Below are 20,010 nucleotides of genomic sequence, written 5' to 3' on the forward strand. Positions count from 1 at the left end.
GTTCCAAGGGCTGCTTAATAATTACCTTAGCAACACCCACCCAAAAAAGTCTGATTTCCCAAGTATGCCTTACTCCATAAATGACACCAACATCAATTCAGTTGCTTGGGTCAAAAAATCCTACTTCCATCACATCTCATTTCTAATCCAGCACCAAGTCCCATAGACTAGCTCTACCTCAAAGACTTAACCTGAATCTAACCACCTCTCATCAATTCTTGTTTACCACCACACATCCTCTCTCACTACAATGCTGCAATAGCCTTGTAACTATAGTCCATTTTACAAAGAAAGTAAATGTGGTTATTGACTGGCTTATAAATCTTTAATGAATTTCTAAAATTCAAAAAACATTGCTACTGGGTTCTAGTCCAAACATACACCTTGTATTTCACATAACCATGTCTCTACAGGTAGTGGATGTCTGCAGACAAGTTCTCTCAGGGATACACTTGTGTTGGTTTCATCAGAGCAACTTCAAAAGCAAAAGGCAGAGTCAAACCACTCAAGAAGATCCGCTACGTCAGCTCTCTTCAAGGCACAGCGGTCCTCTAAGAAGGTGATAGTGACGGAGGTGTGGCATCCCTATGGGGTCGACTTTCTCAAAGGACACAGGCTGCTCGGAGGGGTTTATTATGAAGAAGCTTCATGAAAACTGAAAATTGCATTGGTAAGAAAAATGCCAAGAAACTGTGCCAAGTCATTTAGTTTCCACCACCACCAGATACGTGCTCCTTCATCAAGGGCTGTTGTTGAGAATTTCATTAGTACATATTGCCCCATTCACGCTACAGCCCGAATCTTGGACCTTCAGGAAGTTTTTTATTCCTCGAACTCAAGGATCCTTTCAAAGGGACACAGTTTGAGCCACAGAAGGATGCCAAAACTACCATTTTGATCATGCTGTAAATTGAAAGGCACAAAATTCTTCTGTGAAGGGCTAGAGAAATTAAAACACCACTTTCAGGAATATCTAGTCCTACATGAAGGCTATGTTGAGAAACAATTGCTTCAGATTTAGTCCTAGATGAAGGTTATGTTGAGAAACAATTGCTTCAGATTTTGATATCTTTGTTTAATAAAAGTATGTTAGTCCAGGTAGACTAAAGAAACAAATCCAGGGAGACTCATATGTGTATAAGAAAGAGCTTTATATGTAAGAGCAATTGAATATTGAGAAAACATCCCAGCCAAGTCCATATCAAGTCTATAAGTCTGATATTAACCCATATGTCCAGTACCAATCTATAAAGTCCTCTTCAGACTCACGCAATGCATGCAATGACGCCGAATACAGGAAGATCACAGGCCAGTGGGTGGGAAGACTTTTAAGCATCTCAGCACTGTCAGGAGTCTCCAAGTGGCTCCTCCAAGTCAGGGCACTAACGTAGTTCCATGTGTCTTGTCAGCTGCATTGTCTCCCAGGGAGTCAGCGTGTGTCCCACCTCAAGAGAACTGTTTATCTTCTTAGCGCCTCCAAATGAGGTCATCAAGCTATGACCTGATTGACAGGCTAAACTCCAACCCTTCACTCTTAATCCTTTCAAATTGACAATACTTATATAACTACCACAAAAGGTTATAATTTTGTACCGATACTTTTTGACTTAACTTTTTATGTGGTGTTGTTATGGTTGTAGTTTTTCTTTACTAGAGCCTACAAGTCCTTACATGATCTAGTCCCGGTCTACTCTTTCAGGGTTATCTTTCAGGGTTATCTCCTCAATTCTTTCATTTGAACCACTCTAGCCTTATTTCTGTCCCTTGTACCCTTCAAATTCACTTTGTTTCCATGTCTTTGCTCAAGTTGGAAATGTCCTCCCCCAGATTCTTATATACTTGCCTCATTCTCCTAACTCAAATGTCACTTCCTCATAAAGATGACTGCTGATGACGGCAGCTAAAGGAGAACTTCTGCCCATCACTATCCATCACATCTCCCAACATCCACCAGTATATGGATTTGTTTATTTCATTCAACTTGCATGGTTATTGTCTGATTGCTTCCATTCCAAGCTCAGCTTCTTGGGGCAATGACTTTGAATTTTTAAATCCTGTATTGTCAAGTAAAGGGATGATGCAAACCATTAGCATACTCGCTACTTACAAATGGAAAGTTTGAGACATCTCAAAAGAAGGGCCTCGCAGTCTACTCCAAACAACTCAGTCACAGAAAGCCCTACATAGCACGATTTTTATTTGGACACATAAGTAGCCACCATAAGTTTGGGTCAACCCAACAACAACTGGTAAAAAATTCCCAGGTACACAGCTTACAGGAAATTCAAAGCAAATGTTTTTTGACTTACTTACAACTGAACCCCATGAGAGAAAGAGTAACTTTCGACCGTAATCCCACCTTAGACTTGGTGGCATCATTGACTCTATCCTTGACTATATGCCACACTAATTGTGACATCATAATTTCCTTTACTTTGTGCCCAGAAACAACAGATAAAGACTATCAATAGAATTGCTGAAACGATGCTGTCTCCTGGAACTGAGCATCAGCTAAAGATTCTTATGATGAGGCTGATGTAAGGCACAAAAACAATGTTCGATGCTAACACCCTGTCTTGGTCTACCCCAACCCTTGTTTTCCTGATGAAAACTTGATTATCTCATTCCCAAATCTCAATTGAGAAGTTAAACATAATATCTCTATAGGGGATGCCCAGATTTCTACTCCTACGGTAATCTGTATATGCCTCCCCTAGAAGAAAAAAAACTTTGAAATGCCTAATTTCCTGACATTGTTACGGACATCAAACACAAACCAGAAAAAGAGTGCAATCATTAAATACCTGGCAACAATTAAGCTATGTAACAGTGACTTAGAAGACAGAGATCGGATTCCCAGTCTTCACTCAGCCTGCCCATAGTATTTAAATGACCTAAGAGGAGACTTGGCTTTTCCATGGCTTTCTTCTCTGTACAATAAAGAGATTAGACCAGCTGACCCTACCCCTCTCTTCCATAACTAATAATCTATTATTCTTATTCAACTGGTGTGCTTGTTTCCTTTTATTGGTTCTTTTTACAGACTGATTTTCTCCTCTCAATTTCCCAAGAGAATTGCGGCTCTGGAACAGCAGCTGGCTAAGTTTCTCTTGCAGCACACTTCTGATCACACAGCCATGTATGCTGCTCCCTCGGCAGAGAAATGTGTGATGCTTGATTTGCACCTTGCTGGTTGAATACATGCAATGGCAAGTGGGAATTTTGCTGGGTTCATAGCACAGCAGGATAGCAGACATTTGCTTCCATTTAGCTTAAGGGTGTTTTTGTTTCCTTGTTTAGTTTGATGAAGAAACACACACACACACACACACACATTTATTCAGGTACTCAGTTATGAAGTGAAATGTGGTTCCACAGAACTAAAATATGTGCAGTGAAATTCAAACTGCAAGCTATATAACCCTACACATTTAGACAGAGCAAGCCAACTTCTTGCTGGAGATTTTCAAAGGAAAGGTGAAATGCTGATTGCAAATGCCAGACCGTATAGACATTCCGCAGCATAGGCAATCTTACCATGAGAGATTAAACTGAAACCTCCTTGAGAGAATCTCTGGGTACCAAACCCATACCAGGCAAATATTTAAGCTCATTTTCATTACCATTAACCTCTTCTGAAATTTTTCAGTTTAAATGGGAAGTGAGAAATCAGATCCCTTCCTGCCCATGCTTATAACCCTGAATACAACCTCTAGGGAGTTGAACCCATTTTTGATGATAAAATAAAAAAAGATGGAATGACCCATTCAACTGATTGGCAGCCAACCATCTGTGCCAGTGTTAATGGAAGTGTAGCAGTATGACTAGAAAACTATTGAAAAATGAAAATTCTCAGGCCCTGGACCCAAATCTGTTGCCATCAAGTCAATTCTGACTCATAGCAACCCAGTGCTACAGAATCGAGCTGCTCCATAAGGTTTCCTTGGCTTCACGGAAGTAGTTAGCCAGGCCTCTTTTCCATGGTCTCAATGGGAAGTTTGAGCAGCCAGCCTTTCGGTTTTTAGTCAAGTATAAATAGTTTGTGCCAATCAGGGACCTCAGACCCCAACCTAGTCACATTGAATTTCGGAGGTGGGACCAAGCAACTATATTTTAACAATCCACCTAGGTTACTCTGGTGCACATTAATATTTAAGAACCACTTTTCAAACTATGATCTATCTGCAGAAATGTAAATGTTTGATTATTTGCCATGATCTGATGACCACAACAGTAGATAATATATGAATATAAGATAGCTAAGTACTGTTTCACACATGTTTTGCAAACTCCTGAGAGTTTTTCCACCATCAATCCTTGCAGTAATTACTTATTGAGTCCCTAGTATGTGACAAGCAGTGTATGTGGCTGAAGAGAATGAGAGAAATGATACAGATTCTTTCCTCATATAAATTCCAATCTAGTGGAAAATACAGACACTAAGCTCAAATTTACACCATTAATTGTTTCATGTGGTTCTGAAATGTACAATGAAAGAAATAATTCCAATGTAAACATAAAACAAGAAAACTTTACTTTGTCTGGAGTAGCAGGAAAGTTTCCTTAACAAAGTAAACCAAGCTAGGAGTTCATCACAAAAAGAAACATTCCAGGCAGGAGGAAACTGCATAACCCACAGACCAAATCCATCCTGTGTTTGTAAATAAAATTCATTTACCTATTGTCTTTGGCTGCTTTTGCTCTGTAGTGGCAGCATTCCTGGACTAACTCGTTATTTGTTGCTACATTATTTTTCTACAAACTGTGGTCTAAGGCAACTTAAATGGGGGTAAAAATCTTATTTGCCTGGAGACAGGCAGCTGATTTGTTAGGCAATTCTGTATGGTATTAGGAGGTTTCACTGTCACCTTTCCCTAAGTCATCAAATTCTTTCTAGTACTCAGCACACATACCGTCATTTCTGATACCACTCTCCAATAAGGGTGACCAGAAGTCCTTGGAGAAATGACTAATTCTAGGACTGAATAGAAAAATATCCAATATGAGGTGGAAGCTTATGTTTTTTAAAGTAAAATCTATCTAGATGCTCCACCATTAAGGAAGTAAACACTGACTTCTCACTCCTTAAGTATGGCTGTGTTTAATAACTTCCGGTCAAGAGTACAGTTACAGGAATAAGGGAAAAAATAGTAATTCTGTAGTTAAGGAATCTGATAAATATGATCTCAACCATGTGACCAACATTCACATCAGTAGGGATAAATCATGGTGATAATATACACGCTTGATATGCTATGATGAAAATTGCCTTACTGGGGTCTTTCCCCAACCCATAATCCTAGTGTAATGATGAGAAAATTACCAGCCAAATCCTAGTTCAGAGTGACCCTACAAAATTCCTGATCAATTCTCCTCAAAACTTTCAAGCTCATGAAAAACAAGAAGTGTATGAGAAATTTTCACAATCAAGAGGAGTCTCATAAGACATGGCAACTAAATTTAATGTCTCTGGATAAGATCCTGAAACAGATAAAGGATATTTAAAAAAAAAAAAACTATACTAAAGGAATCTGAATAGAATATGGACTGTAATTATTAATGCATCAATATCAATTCATTACTTATGACACAGAATATATGCTGTTAATAATGAAGGCAATTGGAGGTAAGATACATGGGAACTGTCTTTACAATTTTTTTATAAAGCTAGAAATATTCTAAATTTAAGATATTACTTTTAAAAATAACTTGCTGACTCTAATTAAAGTCAAATAAATAAATTATAGAACTGTCTTTTTCAACAGTGACTCCCTTTACAACTGTCATACTGGTTAACAAGAAGTTACTATCTTGCCTTTCCACCCGCAAATATCCTAATTTCATAAGAAGTGTGGCAGTTACATAATCTGTCAACTTGCAAAGGGGTGGAGTCTAGCCTGTCAATCAGATCAAAGCTTGATGACCTCATTTGGGGGTGCAAAGGAGATAAATAGCTCACTGAAGGTCAGACCCACTCTCTCTCCCTGCAAGAGATTCCTGTCAACAAATCACACAGAGCCACACTGATAGAGTTAGAGCTGGAGGAGGCATGTGGAGACCAGCATCAGCGCAGAGATGCTTTCATGGCCACTGGATCCACAAGACTTTCCACCCACTGACCCGTGATCTTCCTGCTTTCAGTGTCACTGGATGTTTTTCATGAGTCTGAAGGGGAATTTGTGGACAAGTATCAACATATGGGCTAAAATCGGATTTATGGACTTGATCTGAACTGGGCTGGGATGTTTTCTTAATGTACAATTGCTCTTTGATGTTCTCTCTTACACACATATGAGTGTATATGATTTTGTTTCTCTAGTCAACCCTGACTAACACAGAAGCGTATTTCTTTTTCTGAAGCTTAAATTTTGCTTTTTTCCTTTGTTGTTTTTCGCAAGGAGCCCTGACGGGTAATGTGCCCAACAGTTAACTAAAAATCAGCAGTTTGAAACCAACTGCTACACCAAGAAAGAAAAATGAGGCTCTCTGCTCCTGTAAAGATATACAGTCTTGGAAACCCACAGGTCAGTATTACCCTGTCCTCTAGGGTTGCTATGAGTTTGCATCGACCCAGAGCAGTAAGTCGTTTGACTAATGTGGCTCCATTTGCAAAGAAAATGGCAGCAGTAGAGATTTGCAATGTCTCTATTTATCCCTTCCAGTGTTAACTCTAGGATGCTTCTCACAACCATTTCCAAAGATTTCTCCACTTCAGCTTCTGATTGATTTTTCAGTTAGTTCTTTCCACTAGTAAAACTGAATCTCTCTCTTGGTTCTACTTACATAGTGTGAAGAGTTGAGGCTTTTTCCCTTCATTTTACTGCACTAGAAGGTCAGTCCTTAATAACAAACATGCTTTGTGTAGCTAAGGATTTCTCCTGCTGGGAAAAGCAGTGGATACAACCATCTGCTGGTGAGAATGGCAGGGAGGTAAGGCCTGGCATTTGTCTTCTCTAATCATTCAATCCTTGACATTTAACATATTTCTTGAAAGCCACAGGGAACGATTTAAGATGATTCTTACTTATTTACTAGCTTTAAAGATGAGTGTCACCCAAGTTTGTATTATATATATTTTTAACTTTTTATGGTGAATTAAGTGAAGGTTTATAGAGCATTAGTTTAACATTCAACAACTGATACAAATTTTCTAGGATATGTGTATTTTGTTTAATAATGGCAATCCCCTCAAAGTAATATTGCTTATCTCACTTCATCATTTTGTTTTCTGTTTCCATTCCGCCTACTTTCCTAGCCCTTCTGAGCCTTGTTTTGGGGTAAATGCGGCCCTTTTGATCCTAAATTTTTGATTATTATAGCTAGTGTTATTGCTCCCTTATAGATCTGTATATTGTTTGGCTAAAAATTGAGCCAAAGTTCAGTTCCAGATATATCATAAATTATGGATGCAATGTTATATCTCAGAATTACCACCACCACTACCCCACTCTTAACTACATCTCCACAAGGAGAAATTTTCACATGGTGTATGAGCATGTATGAGAGTGAACAAAAATGTTAATAGATATTGACAACTTCTGATATAGTATGAATTAAGAGGCATAAAAATCCCTATTGTCTTTCAAAAATTCCCAACAAAACTGTGATAATATTGCCTACATCAAAAACAAGAGTTATTCCTTTAATGCATATACACTGTGGAAAACTATATGGCAATACTTAAAACAACTAGGAATTGAAATTCCATATGATCCAGCAATACACTATTAGGCATGTACCCTAAAGAAATAAGAGATACAACATGAGTGGATATATGGTCTCCCATGCTCATTGCAGCATAATTTACAGCCATAAGAAACTGGAGGCAGCCCAAATACTCGAGTGAAAGAATGGATAAACACACTATGGCACATACACACAATGTAATACTATACATCCCTGAAAAACAGTGAAGAAAGCATGAAACACTGCATGACATAGAAGGACCTGGAAACCATTATGTTGAGCGAAGTAAGTCAATCACAAAAGGACAAATATTGTATGAGTCCACTATTATAAGGAGAAACACTAATTAAAGAAATCTTAAGGACCAATTCCTGAACAAAAGGAAAGAAGACTACCTACCAGCCATGAACTATACACCACCTCCCTTATGCGCACTTCACAAGAATCCTTTTGACTTGGGTGGAGAGGAAATGTTTTGAGAGTGATGAGGGCAATGAATGTACAAATGCGCTTTACACAATTGATGTATGTATGGATTGTGATAAGAGTTGTATGAGCCCCTAATAAATTGATTAAAAAGAGAGAGAGAGAGAGAGCAAAGGTAAATAAATAATACCAGTATTAAAATTAAGAAAAAGAATCCCTTTGAAGGAGGAGACCTCACATTGTCAAGAGTCACTCCTTCAAGAGGAGAGGAAGGGAGAAGACCACCATTTGATGCTCTACAACACTGAGACAAGGCTGGGACAAATAAAGGGCCCTCCACAGGAATAGAAGGAGAACCTTGTTGGAAAATCAAGACCAGGGGAGGGGAGCATCTACATTTTGGAGGAGACACTGATATTTCTGTTGGTGAGTATGGTGGGTGAATGGGGAGAAGTGATCTCACATGAAGAAGGAATGATTTTAGGGAACCTTGGGAGACAATGGACCAGATTTTATGTCCCTGGGTAGACATCATGAATATTTTTCTACCCAACCCTCAGTGAAACTCGCCATGGACTAAGCACCATGATGACCTTGAATGCTGGCTTTGCAGGCCAGTATGGCATCTCCTAGGGGCTACAGCAGAAGGACTAAACATAGTGGCCCAAGGCAAGGAAGCCCGGCCTTGAAGCTGCCTGCACCCTTGGACTGAGGACTGGGGTATTTGGATGGGAAAGGAAGCAGAGAGTGACTGCCCTGAGGCTGTGGAAGTGGCGGTCATTGGACCTTGGGGGAAACCCCTGGCTTGGTGGGTGTCTAATGGAAAGGAACCCAGAATCACCAAATATGTAGTACCTCAATGTCCCCCTTGCATTGATATGGCAGGTATTGATCTATTGGGCAGAGATCTACACTTGTAAGAATTGATGCAGAAAGCTTCCCCTGGCACCAATCCCCATGCTTAGAGTAAGCAGAGCTGTATTGAATAGGAGATCGAACTGTGCACGGCAAGAACTCATTGGTTGCAGCTCAAGGTGGAACTGTACTCGCATGACTCCTCATACCGACGTTGTCAGAAGTGTGTGTCATTAGAAAAATTGTTAATGTTATCAGTGCAACTTCCTTATACCCCAGGGGGATGATTGACAATGTTTTACTTTTGTGTTTCTATAACTTTTTGTTTTCCTGCCTTTTGTGTGTTTGTTATTGTTTTATTGTGTTATTCATGAAATGATCACTGAAGATAGGGGTGCTACAGCAGATGGTGCCGGGCAATCAATCAGAATAGTGTCTGGGGCCTTAAAGCCTTGTATTCAAACAAGCAGCCATCTGAGTGAGGAGTCAGCTAAGTTCAAATGGAAGAATCACACCAGCTTGTGTGATCCAAAGATGACAACAACAAAATTCAAATATGACTAAGGGGAAAACATCAGATCTTAAATTATGAACACCCAATTTGTAGAAGGCTATGGAGGACAGTGAGAGTCCAAAACCCATCTGCAGAGCATCTGGTCAGATTAACCCACTGGCAGATCCCCTTCAGCCACAGTCAAGGCTCCTGAATAGCTTTATTATCAGATAGAGATCGTTGTAAATTTGATTATGCTGGATCAAACCTGCTACTTGGTCAGTTGACTTCCATCTTGACCCAACCTGAATTTGTTCGAGGCTCAAGTATTTCTTACTTGTTCCATGACAAAAAGTTTCTTCCCCGGCTTTTTAAATATTGATGGTGGTCTTTTCTGTCTTACTTATTATCTGTATTTTTATTTTTATATTATTATAATTTTATCCTTACTACTTTATTGATTTTTATTGTTTCTGCTGGGTTCCCAGGTTTGTGAAGCACAGAAGGAGTAGATGCATAGAGATAATAACTGATGCAAGGGTTTATAAGGGATGTGGGGATGGGGGTGAGAGATAGAGAGGGTGAGGGGATTTGGAGAGCAAACCATGACTGCAGGAGTGGGGAGAGAGCACAAGAACTGGTTCAAATTGTACAACCTACTTTAAAAGCAATTTGACCATGGAATTATTAGATATGTGAATACTATATCAAGAAAACCACGGGGAAAAGAAAGAACCCAAACTTGACCAATGGTTGCCAGAGGTAAAAGGGAAAGAGTTGTCGCAAATGGGCATTGACTTCATATCAATGGTGGTAGAATAGTTTGGTTGTACAACATGATGAGTATAATCGTTGACACTAATTTACACAATAAGAATTTTTGAAATTCAAGAATGGTCTGTTATGTATATTAGTGCCACAATTGAAAAATAATAATAATTACATGAATCACAATGAATACAGGAAAAAGAAAAGTTCCAACATTGAATCTGATGACAATTGTACAACTCTTCTTGATATGATTGAATTATTGAATTGTTTGACATGTGGATAAAGTGCAATAAAATCACTAAAAAAAGAGTTACTCCTTAGTCTGTGATCCTTGATATTCCTGGAATCCTAGAGCTTTTTGAATATCGAAATTACCTTTGTTTATTACACATTTCCTTGAAATAACATTGCGCTGGCTAAAGCATCAAATTTTTCCTGTATGATTGTAGTTGTATCAACTAAGTGTGCTGATAATGACTTCAAGCTAGAATAAAGCTCTAATTGATAGCAAAGTATGTCCTAGGTTGATTTTTTGCTTTGTTTGGTTTTTGTTTTTTTCCAGTAACAAAGGGGAAGAATCATGAGAAAGATCACCGGTGACAGACAGGTTAGAGGGCACTGGTATATAGACCTTAAAGATGGAGTTCGGAAACATTTATAGCATTCCGAGGCACTGAAGGAAGAGTCTCTCACATCTCCTCTAGGCTTCTCCCATGAGTACCTCCAGCAAAGGCAGAGATGGGATCTAGAACTGATATTTTCTGGTTCAAACTGAAACATCCACAAAAGAGTGGCGACCCAAAGCCCATCAATAGTCAACTGGACACTCCCCTGTCAGAACAGCCACAACGGAGAGAAGAGCCAGCCAGGGTGCAGTATAGCACCAATGAAATGCACAACCTTCCTCTAGTCCTTTAATGCTTCCCCCGGCCCACCACCACGACCCCAATTCTATCATACCAATCTGACTAGACCAGAACACGTATACTGGTACAGATATGAGCTCGAAACACAGGGAATCCAGACCAATAAGGGGAGCAGCAATACTAGGAGGGCAAGGGTGGGGGTTGGAGGAGTAAGGGGATCCAATCACAGTTGATCGATGTATGGCCCCCATCCCAGGGGGACGGACAGCAGAAAAGTGGGTGAAATGAGACAGCAGTAGGTATAAAACATGGGGGGGGAGAATAATTTATAAATTATCAAAGGGACATGGGGGAGGGATGGGGGTTGGAGAAGGGCGGGGGATGAGAAGCTGATGCCAGGGGCTCACATAGAAAGAAAATGTTTTGAAAAAGATGATGACAACATATGTAAAGATGTGTTTGACAAAATGGATATGTGTATGGATTAGGATAAGAGCTGTAAGAGCCCCCAATAAGGTAAAATTAAAATAAATAAAAACACGAACAGCACTGTGACCCGCGCAAGCAGAGGGAAAAGGACTAGGAAGGGAGACACAGCCAGGGCGTTAGGATAAGGCAGCATGAGGGCAGGTTCTGGGCAATGCAGCTTCTGACACAAATTCCTGAAACAGGATTGCAAACAAGTAAGGGAGGCAATAGGGAGAGCTGTTTGGCATATTGTCCAGGGATTAGTGAACATCATCTTTACATCCACACGTAAAATCAATTCTAAACTTATTTAAATCTCCACAAGCTTAGCTATTTTTCACTTTTGTCATAAAGTGCTAGTGATTTGAGAAAAACCCACTTAATTAGTCGACTTCTACTTGTGGCTAAGGAAAAGCTTTGGAAATATGCACTTACCCAAAATGCTCTAACAAGTTCACAAGGTCAGAAGAATAAACATAAAATTCAGAATCATTACAAAATTCTCAATAGAGACTTCGAAAAATCTCCAAACACAACTTCGTCGAGTCTTCTTTCATATTTCTAGGCACATTTTGAGTGCTAGGTTTTACGTCTTATTCTAAAGTAATATAATTGATTGTCCTCCAAAGGGAAACAAATCATAATGCTTATTGCTTATACCACATGAAAGGTAAGATTAATCTCATGCACTTTTCTACCTATCAAAATCCTGCTCATCTTTGGATCCAACAAGCATTTCACGTGCTGCTCCCCCACGCCAGCAGTCCCAGTTATACATCTCCTTTCCTCCAATGAAGTCTCAGGAATTGTGCTTACCAGGGATTGAATTACACAATGCTTCCTGAACCTCTAATATGTGCACAGAACTGCTAGAGGTTGTCTGAGAGAGTCGTATTATCCATTTCAATCTTAAGGGTCCTCAGGAATCCTGCAATGAAGGAGCCTATTGCATTTGGTTTATCCCAATGTTTTCTAACTTGATTTGGGAACCTTGATTAGTAAACACATTAATATCCTACAAAAACACTTGTGTACCTCAATGTTTTCTAATTAAACTTTGGGATCGTGGCTACCAAACACTTTTAAGTATACCAAGAAGGCACTATGTGGAAAATCTGGACAGGTGTGTAGATTCTAAAATGGTCGTTCTTCTAAGGTCTGAATGAAGTAAAGGACTTTCAGGTAGAGGGAAATAAAGTGAGGGGAGAAATCAGGAAATCACCAGCACGGATGGAGGGCCTGTGTGATGGGAAGCACTGAACGGAAATCTTCAGATAGCTGATTATATTGAATATTCCCTGCAGCCCTGCTGTTCCCTCCATTTTATAGAAGAGGAAACACACTTAGAAAAGAGAGGTAATTTCTCAAAAATCTCACACAACTAATAAATATTGGAGTTAGGATAGTTATGTTTTATATATTGGAGAGCTAAAATGTTTCATTTGCAAAGGTTTCTGCTGCTTTCAAAAGGTTCGAAACCCTGAGTATACCTAGGAAGTAGTCTGCTGTAAAGGAAAGAATACTAAAATCTTACTAAATTACTCTCTGGCCCCCAAAGGCTTGGGGTTCTTTTTTATCTTTAATTCAAAATTACAGCCACTATCTAATAAAACATCCTTGTAGCCAATTCAAGAATTTTGAAAAATTAATTTCTTTTTGACACATGCTGTTTCAGAAATGCTTTAGGGTTTAAAATAAATGAAGTTTATATATCAAATATATATCATTTGGAGGTAAACCACAAAATAAAATAGAAGTTTGTCTTTTTGTTTAGTGTAGATGGTCTACAGCTGATGCAGGGCCCAAGAAAAGCATTTAATTAAACATCTAAAAATATTTTTATAACACTTCATGCTCAGTTTTATAGTCATTGTGACAAAGGTATACTTTCTTATTTGAAATTTGAAATCACCCTCAAGTAATGTAAAATAAGTTTTAATTTTATAAGTTTCTACTAAAAATGTATTATAGAAAGAACAAAATAATGTTTCATTTTATAGCGGAAGGGATTATCTTAGAACAACTAGTGAACATGAATGCTGTTACTTTGCCATTTTTAGCCCTTTTGCCCACAAACCAGACATTAGAAGAATAAACTCAAAACTATTGCTTGATTTAACTGTTAAGCCAAAAACAATGGGCTGTTCATCCTATTAGACTGCCTGTTGCGGGTTATATTATGCCCCCCCTAAAAGGTATGTTGACGTCTTAACCCTTAATACCTGTGATATTGAAGTAGGGTGGGCCCTCAATCCAAAATGGCTGACATTCTCAGAAGGAAAAATACTTTAGTCATAGAACAGAAGCACAGCAAGAAGACTGGGGAATGGAGGAAGGAGAGAAGGAAGTGATGTTGCCATAACACTGCCACCAGATGGTACAACAGAAATATGACACCGTTTCTCCCTCAGCCCCTGCAGAAACAACTGGATTTAGTATTTGTAACCTTCAGAACTATGAAGGAATTCTTTTGTGATGTTTTGTTGTTGTTCTTAGGTACCGTCAATTGACTGGCTGCTCATAGAAAATCTCCTCCTGGAGGTGAATACATTATATCAGATTTCATCAGTGAGATTGAGCGTATCATAACTGCCGAACCACTGAGAATCACAGTCTAGCCAAGTTGACACTGAGCCCTGGGACAAAGTCCAAATAAGTGTAAAGCCTTGGCAACTCCCATCTTTCTCCATTCACTCTGATGTAGTTTCTTGGTCCAGTTACATTGGTTTTTGTTTTCTTTATATGTTGACTTGAAATCTATATTGAAAACTGTAGTCTTTTACCTTCATCAGCAATTGCTTCAGGTCCTCTTCATTTTTCGCATGCATATGCATATGTGAAATCTGCATATCACAAGACGGTGAATGAGTCCATCTCTAATCCTGTTGCCACGTTCTTTTTCATTGGGTCCAACTCCTTGTATTATTTGCTCACCATACAGATTGAGTAAGTATGGTTAAAGGATTCAGCTTTGATGCCTACATTTCCCGATTTTTTTTCAACAGTCCCTTGTTTTGTTTGAACAATTGCCTCTTGGTCTATACACAGGTCATGCATGAGCACAATGAAGTGTTCAGGAATCCTCATTTTTCCCAGCCCATAATTTGTTATGATCCACAGAGCTGAATCTCTTTGAATAGTCAATAAAACCCAAGTAAACATTTTCCTGTATTCTCTGCTTTCATCCAAGATCCATCTCATATCAGCCATGATACTTTTCATTCCGTGTCTTCTTCTGAATCCAACTTGAATTTCTGGCTGTTTCCTAAAACTGGTTTTGAATTATCATCAGCATGATCATTTTACTTTAGTAAGCTATTGCTCAATTATTTCCACATTCTGCTGGGTCAGCGTTCTTGGAATACGCACAAGTTGTATCTTTTCCAATTGGCTAGCCAAGCAGCTTTGACATCAAGTGAGTCTTTGCAGTGTTGCATTCATTTGTTGAAACATCTCAATTGGAATTCTATCAATTTCTAGAGCCTCGTATTTCACCAGTTCAGTGTAGCTTCAACTTATCACTTCAATAATACATTAGTTCTTAATCATATACTACCTCCTGAAATGGTTGGATATAGATCAGTTCTTGAATGTCTACCTTCCCTTGATGCTTCCTGCACCATTCAATAACTGACACATAGACACTTTTAACATTGCATATTGAGACTTGAAATTTTTTCTTCAATTCCTGCAGCTTGAGAAATATTAAATGTATTCTGCTCTTGTGACTGTCTAACACCAAGTCTTTTCACATTCCATTATAATACTTAACTTTGTCTTCTCAAGCAGCCCTTTGGAATCTATTAGTAGTCTCACTTCATTATTTCTTCCATTTGTTTCAGCTATTCTACATTTAGTAGCAGGTTTCAGAGTCTCTTCTGGCATCTGTTTTGGTCTTTCTTTTCTACCTTTTTGATGATCTTTTGTCTTTTTCGTGTATGATTTCTGAGTTAGTTTATTGTGCCAACCTGGCTGATGGACACATGTGGGGTTAATTGAAGGGCAGAGGGATAAATGGCTCTGTGAGCCTTGCCTTTCGAGTTCGTGATGGTCACACCAGGGTGCAGCTGACTTAGCAGTTCCCTGCTTCAGCTTGCAAGATTGACTTCCTACAAGACATATTACCAAGGAGAAGCCACATGGACCTACCCCGATGCAGCCGTGGGTGCTGGAGCACCCATGTGGAGACCCCTGCCAGCACTGAGATGCTTATACATTCACTGACTCGGCTTTCCTCCTGCAGTCAGCATCATTGTGTCTGTTTTGTGACATGGAGGAGGACTTTGTGGACCAGTGTTGGACATATGGGTTAATGGGTTAATGTTGGACTTGTGGGTTTGGGCAGCACTGGGTTGGGATGTTTTCTTGATGCACATGTAACCTTTATATAAAACTCTCTCTTATACATGAGTTTCTGTAGATTTGTTTCTCTAAAGAACGCAGACTAACACAATTTCCTTACTGCCATTCCACAACTCAATTGGCCTTTGGTCATTTGTGTTTTGTACATCAGATCTTTTTTTGAGATATAGTTTCATTTGCATTGTTGAAGAAAGGTATTTATAATCAGTAGATCATTGGTCTTACAAGATTCTGCCATCAAACCTCTGGTGTTGCCTTTATCATCAAACCCATATTTTCTAGCTGCAGGTCCTACTTCTTTGTTTAAAACCTTCCCATTCCCTTCACCAGTAATCATTTGTGTTTTGGTTAAAGGCGTGGTCAAATTTCAGATCTCAGAAATTAATAAAAATCTTCAATATCTTCATCTTTGGTTTTAGTGATTGCTGCTTTAAACTTAAAAAATAGTCATGTTAACTAGTCTTCCGTGCAGACATATGGAATACTATCCAATCATTGACAATGATATAATTCAGGATATATTTTGAAGCATTCTTTAGACGAATGGGACACCAATCCTCTTCAATTTGTTTTTCATGGCATAGTAGATGATATGATTGTCATATTCAAAATGGTCAATACCAGTCCACTTCAGTTCACTTTAAATATGAAAGATTTACTCCATCCATATCATTCATGTCCACTCTACTTTGAAGAGTTGTATTTGAGTACTATATCAGATAATATTCTGCTGCTACTCTTAAGATTTACACTGGCCACATTTTTCAGAAGTGAATCCCCAGGTCCTCTTTTCTTGTCTGTCTCTGTCTGGAAGCTTTACTAAAAGCTTCCACCTTGGGCAAGACCCTACTAATATTTGAATTACCGATAGCATAGCTTCCAACATCACAGCAATATGAAGCCACCACGGTATGACAAATTGATATGTGAGTGGTGGGTGAAATATCTATAACAGACAAGCAAAATAGACAATGCAAAAATACATTAGTGGTTCCCAGAGGCTGGTGACATAGTGGTTATGTGTTGAGCTGCTAACTGCAGTTTGAAACCACCAGCCACTCTACACGAGAATGGTGAGGCTTCCAATGCCTTTAAAGAGTCATCATCTCAGGCACTCAGGAGGGCGATTCTGTCCTGTCTGGTAGGGTCACTGTGAGTCCTAATCAACTCAATGGGAGTGCGTTTGAGATTCAGGGGGCTGAAGGAGATGGGAATAGTGAATTACTGTTTCATGAGTACTGTTTCTTTTTGAGATAATTAAATCATTTTGGAAACGAATAGTGATATAGTTGCACAACACAGTGAATGTATGTCATGTCAGTGAATAGTAGCCATAAATTGTTTTAAATGGCTCTTATGTTGTTAACTCTAGCATCTGGAGGTATTATCAATCCATTTATTGCCATGCAAAATATTTCTTAAATATTTTTGTCCATAAGACGTTTTCTTTTGATATGTTTCTTAACATTTCATTAATGCCATTATTCTGTGAAGCACAGAATGAGAATGCTAATAAGTCTACATAGACATCACTCCATCTTATTCCCCTAAGAGCTTAAGTTACTTCTCCTACAAACTCAACTTACTTCTATTATTAAGTAAAATTGCAAATCAAACTGTAGTTTTGCCTATGTGGAGTATACCTTTTCTTGTATGCCTAGTACAGGAATACTAAATGGATAGCTGCCTTACCTTAAACAAGTGTCCTTTTTAATATTTTGTTGTCACTGTACCATGATTAAATTCCAAATTTAATTAACTCTTTGTTAAACAACAGTACCTGATGCCACTGAGTCAACGCCTGCTCGTGGTGACCCTCATGTATGTCAGAGCAGAGCTGTGCTTCACAGGGCTTTTAGTGGCTGAGTTGAAAGTAGATTGCCTGGTCTTGCTTCAAAGCTGATCCTTGGATGAACTTAGACTTCCAACCTTCCTTTTTAGCAACTGAGTGCATTAACTGTTTGCATTAACTCTGGTAATATATTACTGAATTTTATAAAGTTATCAAATTCTCATCCAAATTATCCTTCTATAATATTGTCAGCTCCTTTATAGCCTAGTATATGAGTCCATGTAAAACAAGTTTTTTAACCATTAAAAAATGGAATGTCTGCCATTTATTGAACTCTTGCTATATTACATGCGGCACCCTAAGAACTCTACATGTATTAGAACATTCAATCAGCATTTCAGATCTATAAAGTAGGTATAATTTAGATCCACTTTTCAGAGTGGTGAGTAAGCCTATAAAAAGTTACAATGTTTACATAGCAGCTTAATTTTAGATGCCTTTGTGAACTAGGCTAGTGAATTAGGGTTTGTAAATTAGGAAGATACAAGTGTCCACATTCAATCTGGATTGGTCGCCTCCCCTCCCATCCCCCCACCCATCCCGAGTTTGGTTTCCAGTACTCCGAAGTTCAAAGATGGCTTCAAGATCAAATAGCAAAAGTAGACAAGGAAAAGAAAAAAGAAAAGAACAATTTTACTAGTGTATTGAAGGTTAGCAATTGATTGTTTCAAGTCTAATTTCCCTCTAAATTTAGCCTGGCTGCTGAAAATAAGGGGAAAAAAACACCTACAGATACTGAGAAAACCCAGCAAGAAAGTATTGGTTTGCTTGTTTTGTTTTCATTTGTTTCAAGTTCTGCGTAAATTCTCTAGACTAGGTAGATTTATTTAAAGTTTTTAAAAAATGGAAACACTGAAAGAAAACAGAACAAAATAAAGACATAACTGCTTGATACAGTGTCCAGAAGTCACACAGTAAAAGAAACTTGTAGAACTCAATATGAATACGTGTTGTCCTGTTGCAGTGAAGGCTGGCCCCCAGAGAGGGCCAAAGATGACCCTTCGTTTAACTAAGAGGTCCCTACTCTAGTTATCAACAAGGGTTCACTCTGACCAAGATGCCCTACCACTTAAAATTCATCTTCTGCAATTAATTATGGTTCCTTGCCATCCTCCTCATTCTAAAGGATTTTATATGTCAATAGTTCAAATGCCTCTGTCTATCCGAAACCTGTTGTTAACAGCCTGAGGAGAGGGAGAGAGAAAATGCTTACCAGAATTACTAAGAGGGCCTGGTATTTTCTTGTGAGTGGAGGGGACTTTTTGTAAACAATAAGTGAGAAGGAGGCCTGAAACAATCAGTCTCTGAATCTAAATTAAAAACTATATCAGCATCTCTTATGACTCCAACTGCATCTTCAGGATAAAAGTAAGAGGAAATAAAACACATGAACTGAAAAGAACACCAGCATCTGTATCTTTACTGTACTGTGGGTTTGTTTTTAATGTCTTTGCTTTTGTATGGTTGTGGGGGGGTGGCTTTGTCTTATTCTAGTTTATATATATAACTAAAGCAACTAGCACTAAAGCCAGTTGAAAGTTATAATGTTTACATAGCGCCTTAACTTTAGATGTGTTTGTGAACTAGTCTACTGGGAAAACAGACCCAGTGTTTTCAGAGTTAATCTTTGCTAGACTAATTCAATTAAACAAATATTTATGTAGTGACTATGCCAAACATTGCTAGATATGTTGGATACAATGATCCCAATGCTTAAACTTCAAGATCATATTGTTATTTTTGGTGGCCATTAAGTATGGTATTCTCATTTGTATTCAAGTTTCTATGGGCTTGAAGACACTATCTCTCTCTGCTTTCTCTCAGGAGATTTTGTCCTTCTATTTGTATGTTATTCTCTCTAGGGTTACTTTGATCTCTTTCTTTCCCAGGTACAGTACTCAAGCCACCTAACATGAGCTGATTCACACACTTTATGAGTTGCTCCCTAGTGCATCAACCAACTCAAAATATGAACTAGGACTGGGTAGTGACCCTATGCACGGTATCCTGGGAACTGAAATCAAAACTATATACTTTGGATGTGATTTCCAACAAATAATCTTTTAAATTTAAATTAACCCTATTTCTAGGTACACTCAGCAGAAGCCACATAGTGCTGACCCACAGCTCCTTGAGGACTGGCTCAGAGCAAGGTCAGAGGCTCAGTGTGCCCCTGGATCACCAATTCTGATGGGAGCTGCACACAAGATCCAATCTAAACAGAAACAAGC

This window comes from Echinops telfairi, unplaced genomic scaffold, assembly GCF_000313985.2.
Source record: "Echinops telfairi isolate 266 unplaced genomic scaffold, ASM31398v2 ScPeMD7_7469;HRSCAF=8507_1, whole genome shotgun sequence".
Lineage (NCBI taxonomy): Eukaryota > Metazoa > Chordata > Mammalia > Afrosoricida > Tenrecidae > Echinops > Echinops telfairi.